Here is an 8,340-nt window from a genome sequence, read left to right on the forward strand (position 1 = left end):
CATGCCCATTTGATGAAAATCCCTAAATTCAGGGGCTTGTGTGTGTCTCTTGCTCCTGCATGTGGCTTGTGACCTGTCACTGCCCAAGCTTCTAATCCCTGACCCAAACCTGGAGTTCACACACAGCTGGCACCTGCCATCTCCTGCTGAATTGGTCTCTGAGAGCAGGAGTGCAGGCAGAGAAAAGCAGAAATCACCCTATGCTCCTCAAGCACCACAAAGGACACCAGTGTGGCAAGGGCAGGTGGATGGCAGCATAGGCCTAAGGATATTAATTCTTGTGGCTCTGGCTCAGCAGCAAGTGCCTGACACCAACACTCCAATAAAGCCCATTTCACACTCAGCTCCCTCCTGCTTCCCCAGTGAAGCCACTTGCCATCTCTTGCCAAGCCTCTGCCCCAGGAGGGCTGCTACAGACACAAGTGTTAGCACTGTGATGGGCTTCCATGAATTGGACAGGAGCTGGCTACCACAAAACACAGAAATCATCAAGATGTGAAAGACAGAATAGCAGAACCTGGGAGGATATGCTTGGGGTTTAAAGATCCATGTGCCAGCTGGGCACAATGCACCCCTGCTTCAGCTGTGCCAAGCTTTGCCCTGCAAAATAAATAAGCCTGCAGTCAGCCATCTGCAGTGAAGAATGTACCAGGGGAAGGCTCTGCAGGACTGCAGAGGCTAAGCACTGCTCATTAAAGTGCCAGGGAAATGTGAATGAAGCAGCTGAGTGAAGAAATGAATGAAGGAGGGAAGAGGAAGTGAATGAATATTGCATTGCCTCGGTGCCTTTCATCCTGGGATGGCAGAGCTGTGCAGCACAGCTGATGGGCAGGAACTGCCTCAGAACTCCCTGGAGAAAGCCCTGGTCAAAACGAATCCGATTATTTGCTGTTGACAGGGCCCTTTAGGGGGAGGCAAACAGGGAGAGGTGGCATATGGATTCATACTGCTCAGAGCATCAGGCTTTCCCCAACCAAAGTCCCTCTGACTCCCCCTTAATCAATGTGACAGATCATTACTTTTTGAGTTGATCTAGTTCTTGCTATTCCAGACACTGCCTGATTTCCATGGCAACGACATCCCAGCCATCCCAGGCCTTTTCCTAACCTCTGTCATCTGCTGTCTCATCACACTGGTGCATAACCAGGAGAAATGAGCAGCAGCACCACAAAGGTGCCTTTTGGCACTGGGGGTGTTAAGGATCCCCTTTGCCTGCCCTGTGCAGCCCAACCCTCTGAGCCCCAGGGAAGCTCTCACAAGCCAAGTGTGCCACAGGGCATTCAGGCAGCAAGAGAGAAGCACATGGAAATGCAAAACAATCTTCTGGAGGTTTTGGTGTGCTGTCCTGGAGTGCAATCAGCTGAACCCACCAGCCAGCCTGACCATGACTGGGATTCAGGGTGATGAGAACTGGGCCAATGGGAGGGAGCCATGAGGTGCTGCTGCTCCCTCAGTAACAGAGTAGACTCAGGACCAAACCCAAATGCCTCCAGGTGGGGTTTCACCAGAGTGGAGTAGAGGGGGAGAATCACCTCCCTCCCCTCTGTGTGAGGTACACAGACACTGCTGTGCTGAGCACACCAGTGCTGCAAACCTTGCTCATGCAGTAACTGCCTCCATTGCTGGCAGGTGCTAGAAGCAAATTGTTTGGCTTTCCTTTTCACTTACCCTGCTCCCTCCAACAAGCAGCTTGCCCTCTGAAAGGTCAGGGAGGATTTAAGGTGGCTGAGTGCTACTGCAGGAGCTGGAGCTCAGCCAGGCAGAGCATCTCCCACTCTGCCTTGGGGAAGGGGCTAAGACATGGCACACAGGGATGGTGGGGCATTGTGCCTCGCCCCAGCTGGCACAAAACTCATCTTTGTCCTTTCACCAGTGGTACCATCCTTTTTATTCAAACACAGGTTTCACTCTGACCCAGCATGTTTGTTTGGTTTTTTGTCCCTGACAGAGTTTTGCAGCCCTGCCTGGGCAACAGCCTGCATGTTTCCTAAGCCTCACTGAATTGCATGGTGACCCTGCAGAGTCGCTGCTCTGTGACAAACACAGTTGCTGCACTGGACTAAGCACACTGCATATCTCATCCAAATGTTAACAAGCAGCAAATATAGGGCACCAAACCTGCCTCCTGTCTGCCTGCAGGGAGTTTGGCCACTGGCTTTGGTGGCTGCAGGATGGGACAATGTGGATCCATTTGCAGCCTGGGTCAGCAGCTTCCTCAAGTGAGGCTGGCTGCTCAAAAGCTCTCTGCTGGGGTTTTCACAGCTGCTTGAATAAAGAACATTTATATAGCTGCCCTCCACAACAGGACCACCATAACTCAAGCTGAATTGCTTTACCTGACCGTTGATGCTCTGGACTCCAGGATCAGAGGCTCTCAGCTGAATTTTGGACTAGTTCCTTGGCCCTGGGTTTGGATGTAGCATCCATGCTCACATTGCAGTGACTTCCCAGGGTACTTCAAGACAAACTGCTCCATGGAGGACCCCAGCCAGGGCAGCCAGAACCAGGATGTCTTTGTTGCTAAGGCACAAAGCTTTAGGAAAGGAAGGCAGCATGTTTGTGTAATGCTATCAGCTATCCCACAGTAACCACTCATGCTGATGCCAGGCTTAGCACTAAACTCAAATACATTCAGACAACTTCTTCAAAACCAGCAGTTTAAAATAAACAACGTGATAAAACCTGGACCAAACAAGGTGTCAGTATTCTCTTCCTAGTATTAAAACAGGGGGAAAAGCTGTAAGCCCTGGGGTTTATAGGGCATATAGCCCCTGCAGAGAGCTAGAGGTGTAGCCCAGGCCATGCCAGGTCTGAGAAGGGATGGGTGACCCTGGGGCCATCTGGCCTGGAGAGCTTTCTGGAAGCAGACCAGCTGCAGGAAGCAGTGGGTGATGCTCTGGGGCTGTGCAAGCAGAGCCAGTGCTCAGTGGCTCCTTTTCAGCCAAGCACCTACCTCAGGCAGTTTGGGCAGAGCCAGCCCAGGCTGTGTGGAGCTGGAAGCTGTTCCCTTCACAAATGGACACAGCCTGGGAGAGAAGAAGAGGAGGAAAAAAAAATCAGAAGACAAATTGAGACTTACCTCTGTGGTTTTGCCTGCCACCCCCATCACTCCCCTTCAGCCTAACCATTCTCTTCCTCTTCAATCAAGGCCAATTTGCAAGAGGAGCGGCTCCCAGCCCTGAGTGCAGAAGCCTTTAATTACTGTCATCTGGGAGGCTGTGCCAGGCTCCCCTCCAGTGCCTTCTCATACTTTTCAGCAGACAGTACTCCAGCACCAGGCACCCCCAGCGTGCCCTTTGTCAGGCTTTATTTTAAACAAGCACTCACGGCCTATGAAGAGGAGGTTGGGGAGAACGTTGCTGGTGGTCCGTGTGTGCAGCTGCTGCCCCAACACGAGCATCGTGTCTGGGCTGAGCCGATTTCGGCTGCCTCCTCTGGGAGGCACCTGACGTCCTCTGCCTGGCACCTGTCTGCTATGCACAGCAGCTCACTAAGCACAGACCTTGAGAACTGTCCTGCTCTGCCTCTTCGCTGTCTCTTCTCTCATTTCTCAACTGGGTTTGCATCAGGCACTAAGCTGGGACCAGAAACTAGACTATAAATGGGGTCAAAGTGACAAGGCAAATTTGGAGAGATCTCACTGGCTGTTAAATCAAGTGGCCCCAGAGCATCCTCACCTGCACAAGTCTCCAAGCCTGCATCTTCAGCACTCCAGCTGAAATGGATGTTCCTTATGCCCTTTGTGGGTTTTGGTATCAGTCAGGAGTTTGTACCTTACCCTGTGTAGGAAAATGTGAATGCAGAACCTACATAAACCAAATTGGGATGGGAATCCACATTGCTGTTGCTGGCCCTGCCACACTGCAGGCAGGATGGGGGGCTGGACAGCCCACTGGAGTGAGGCAGCAGTATGAGCTGCCTTAAATGTGGCCTAAGCTGACACCCGGGACTCTGCCAAAGCAGTGACCTTGCAGCTCGGGCTCAGCATGCACTGAGATACACTGGAAAGGATGCTGGAAGGTTTCCAGGTGTCCCAGACCAGCACCTATGCATGGGACATGCTCTATGAATCGCACCCAGCAGAGCCATCCTTCCAGTATTTCATTTCTGGAGCACTGCCTGTGGCCAGGAAAAGCTGCAGAGCACTGGGGAGCTGGGAGCTGCCGGGGAAGCTCTGCCAGCGGGTGGCACTGCAAACCCATCGGTGGAAGAAGCAGGCCCTTGGGGCGGCACGGCCGCGCAGGCACTGCGCACACATGCGCTGCACAGCGCCGGGAGCAGGTACGAGCGTCGTGGGAACGCCACAGCCCGGCCGGGGGAAAGCTGCCGGGGTGGGAGACGGATGGACTCGGCAGGAGGATAGGAGGCAACAACGAGGGGTTGGAGGTGCTGCAGTGGGGTAGGCTATCAGCAGCGAGCCTTCTGCAGGTGCTGTGGGATCAGCCCAGCCAGAGAGCGCAGATCAGTCTGCGCCTGCATGGGCCACAGACACTTGGTGCACGCCCGGCTCACCTCGCAAAGGCAGGAGCAGCTCATCAGCCTCTCCTACCAACCCCTGCTGCAACATCTCTCACAGCTCAAAGTCCTGTCTTCTGTCGTCCCTAACGTCTCACACCTCTGGAAGCTGAAGAGCCTCCTGCTCCCCACCCTGCAACCCTGACAAAGAAGAACACAGGCGTGTGTAGGAGCTTTTTACCCACCGTGTATGTAGGCACAAAAGCCCCACAGCCACAAAAGACGTTCACCAGCCAGCCTGGACGAGGGAACCTGGAGCCTGCAGGGTAGGTGTTGTGCACTGTACTGATGTCACCTCTTAGCCAAATGGGAGTGAAGGATCCTGCAGCAGACAGGCTCTAATCTGGAGTCTGGCCTGGTCTGAGTGTCCACACTCAGGTCTAGAGTCCTGTCCCAAAGTGGCCATATTTCTATGCCATGCCCTACTCCTGGCATAGATTTCGCCTCCCTTTGCATCATTTCTACACTTAATATCTCATCCTCAGCATTTCAGCGTTGCCTTGAGGACTTAATTCACAGAGGGTCTCCAGTCAGATTTCACATCCCCATCTGGCTAAAAAACTCTGACCCATCCAAGGCAGTAAACACGCAGTTCCTCCTTTCACTAAGACAACAAAGGACCCACTTCTTCCTCATGATGTTCCAATGGCAGCTGAGAAACGCAAAGCGTTACAGGTAGGGGCTAAGGTAGCCCTAGTCTGTCTACAGGACCATAAGGCTTCATTCCGGGGGTGGGATGCCTTCAGAGAAGCAGCCAGAGGGACAGGGAGCCATGAATGAAACCCCATCTCTCTTGGGCTGGCAAAGGGAATTTAGCCCGAAGGGCTGCAACGTCTGCCTGACAGGCGGCAGCACCATCTGACAGCCTCTGCCTCCACAGGAAGAGCCACTGCTTCTCTGCGCAGAGTCCTACGGCATCTCTGCTCATGGGCATTTCCTCTGCCAGGAACAAAGGCTTCATCCTGTGGATTATGAACTAGACATGGGAGTGGAAACTCAACAGGAATTTGCTCCCATATCTAAGGGTTTAAAGCTGTGGCACCAGGACCTGCTTCAGCATCCTTGCCCACTGCAGAAGGGTTGAACAAGATGAGCTTTGAGGGTCCCTTCCAACTCGATGCAATCTGTGAATCTTCCTTCTTCAGGGAACATGCCGACTGGCATGGTGGGGGTGGTTACAAAATCCCATCTCCTGCCTGCCCACTTTCATGGTTACAGAAATGCCTTGGCACAACCCACTCCAGACAAGGGAAGAGCTTCAACCCAGCCCTTCTGCTGCAGACGGCTCTGATTCGCTCCTAGTGTGAGCACTCTGTAATTACAGCACATCCCACTTAATCGGGGTGTGCTTAATTGGGAAATCCACTTACCAGGATGTCACCTAGGGAACCGATTTAAGCTTGACAACACTTAAGAGCAATGCCTGCTGCTTTATAGGGAAGGTAATTCTCCTACAGGGAGATGCCTTCAGGTGGTTGAATCATGCTCCTTCTTTCACCAGCATCCAACGCTCCTGGCTGCTTGCTCCTGCAACAGATTTCAGCCTTCCCTTTAACTAGGTTACAGTCAGGAAATGCACCAACTGCTACTGCCAGATCAGCCTGTCCTCTCCATGAGCCTAACAGGCTGCCACCACCATGTGGGCACACAGCTGCCCTCTTGGCTGGACCTGGACACACAGCATGTCTGATCCCCTTACCTGTCAGAAGGTGCCTTGCTTTTGATGGCTGGGACCTTTCCTGAAGAGGACAACAGCTTGGCCAAGCTGTCCTTTGCAACACGAGAGGGGCCAAGATGATGCAGCCAACACCTGTATTAGGGAAGAGCAAAACCTTTGGAGAAAACCAGCAGCCTTTGCCATTAACCTCAATGCTTCTCTGCCTCCCTCTTCCCTCCAACAACCAAACACATCAAAAGCACAAATGAAGAGAGGAAGGAGACTTGGGAACAGCCCTTAAAGACTGAACACTGAGTCAAGAAGCCACGTTTTTAGCCTGGTTTCCTATGGGAAGAGGGTGTATGTGACCACACTGGGTCTTTGTGTGTGCACACATGCATGCCTTGTAGGTACTGCTGCTAACTGCTGAACCACCTGATCAAAACAGGCAGAGCAAGAGCTTTGCCAAAAATAACAAACCCCCACATTTTGTAGTGATAAAAGCCAGATGGAGAAGAGAAACCTTATGAATATCCAGCCCCTCACGAGCTCTCAAGAGATTTGGGACAGTGTTTTTGCAGCCTCAAACCTCCACAAGCCACATTTCCTTGTCAGAGGGGTGCCAATTGCTCCAGAACAATTACTCCTCCAACCTTTCGGCACTGCTTTGCTTATCTCTGTCCTTTTTAATCAGGTTACCTTTTCTCCCCCTACTACACGAAAGTGTGCTGCTCCTCTTCTAAAGGTGAGCCCTTGGAGAAAGGGTGCCTCTGCTGTTGAAACATCTGTACCCCGTGGCAAAAACACAGCACACATTCTCAGGATGCTGTGCTAGTGTTTTTATTCTCACCAGCTACAAGGAGCTGGAGGAAGTCAAGCCAAACTCTTTGGATGTGTGCTGGTGATTGCCTTTCAGACACTAGCAAATGTAAGAGCTTGGCATCAAACAAGGCATTTTTATGACTGCACATGTTTTGTGCTTCTCCAAACAAGCTAACTTCCAGATTAGCTGCATTGCTTTGTAAAGTGCTATAAAATATGCAAAGGCACTTGTAATGCACAGGGATTTCTGTAAAGCCAGGAGTTGAGTGCTGCAATGTGATTTATCTTTTTGCTTCTGCTAGCCCATGTTGGGAGAAGGGGTCAATACAATCCTCTTCTCCCTTTTTGGCTTCTCAGTCTTACAGGCCAGAGAGAGATGTGAGACAAAATGCCGGATACCACAGCCCTTGTGCCTTTCAACCACTCTGATAATCACAGAAGAAAAAAACCCTCTCAATTCCTGAGTACCCAACCCACGCCAAAGGCAGCAAACACCTTTCCAAGGTGCAGCATAAAACGAGTAGCTAAGCTTGACCATCATGGGAGCACCTGGCTGGGCAAAAGCTGGGCAGCACCTCCCACAAAGGTGCTGAACCTAATGCTGGATGGAGAATCAGATACAGTTCACCATGATGAACTGTGTTAGCAGGGTCAGACCTTTGCTCTTCTGTCATCAGGGTCACCTCTTCATCCCCTCCTCCTGTTCCTACCCGTTTTCTTTCATGCTGCTATAATGCAGTGAGAAAGCCATGTGGCTGTGATTTTGCTCTTCTTGCCACCTGCTTATGTTGTCTTAAACCTACAAGCTCAGCCATCACCAAGCATCCTGTCTTCAGCACAGATGTCTCAGGGCCTGGGCTTACTTTCCACTAAAACCAAGCTGTGCAAAGGCTTGGCAAAGGATAACATCCCAGTGCTGAAGGTTCCTGCATGCTGAGTTTGGGTAGGAGGAATAAAATGTTACTCTGAGCTTCATTTTAGCTTGAGGAGAACAGTGTCATTTGTTGGACATACACAGGTCCTTCCCCTCCCCTGCCACTGATCCAAACTGTCCACTTGCCATCCCAGGGCCCCTTCGCTGGTGCCAAGGCAGAGCTGCCACAGTGAGAGCTCCACTGCCACTGCCATGGCCACTGTGTGCCATCCAGTGTTTCTGGCAATCCCTGCCATGATCATTACCAGCTGTCATGCAGACAAGTGTTGCAGTCCTTATCTGCTGTCTCTCAGCAGCCAGGTCCAGGCCAGTGCCTCTGGAACACAGAACGAGTCACCCTCAGCTGGAAGCTGTTAAGAGCTTAGTGCCATGCCTGTTCAGACCCATCCATTCCTGCAGAGCTCTGCTGCCA

The 8,340-nt window shown here is 51.9% G+C and overlaps 1 long non-coding RNA gene across 2 annotated transcripts in view; it reads right to left on the bottom strand.

Annotated features, from left to right (window-relative positions):
• The window catches only part of LOC135182454 (uncharacterized), a 28,283-nt gene extending 21,964 nt beyond the window's left edge, over positions 1 to 6,319 (bottom strand). For both annotated transcript variants that reach the window (XR_010305213.1, XR_010305212.1), the window contains exons 1-5: positions 6,215 to 6,319; positions 5,886 to 6,042; positions 3,678 to 3,779; positions 2,954 to 3,026; positions 2,337 to 2,533 (exon numbers count right to left, since the gene is read on the bottom strand). This is a non-coding gene — a long non-coding RNA (uncharacterized LOC135182454). The remainder of the gene's footprint in view (positions 1 to 2,336; positions 2,534 to 2,953; positions 3,027 to 3,677; positions 3,780 to 5,885; positions 6,043 to 6,214) is intronic.
• Positions 6,320 to 8,340: the final 2,021 nt, after the last annotated feature.

Source organism: Pogoniulus pusillus, chromosome 16 (genome assembly GCF_015220805.1).
Source record: "Pogoniulus pusillus isolate bPogPus1 chromosome 16, bPogPus1.pri, whole genome shotgun sequence".
NCBI lineage: Eukaryota > Metazoa > Chordata > Aves > Piciformes > Lybiidae > Pogoniulus > Pogoniulus pusillus.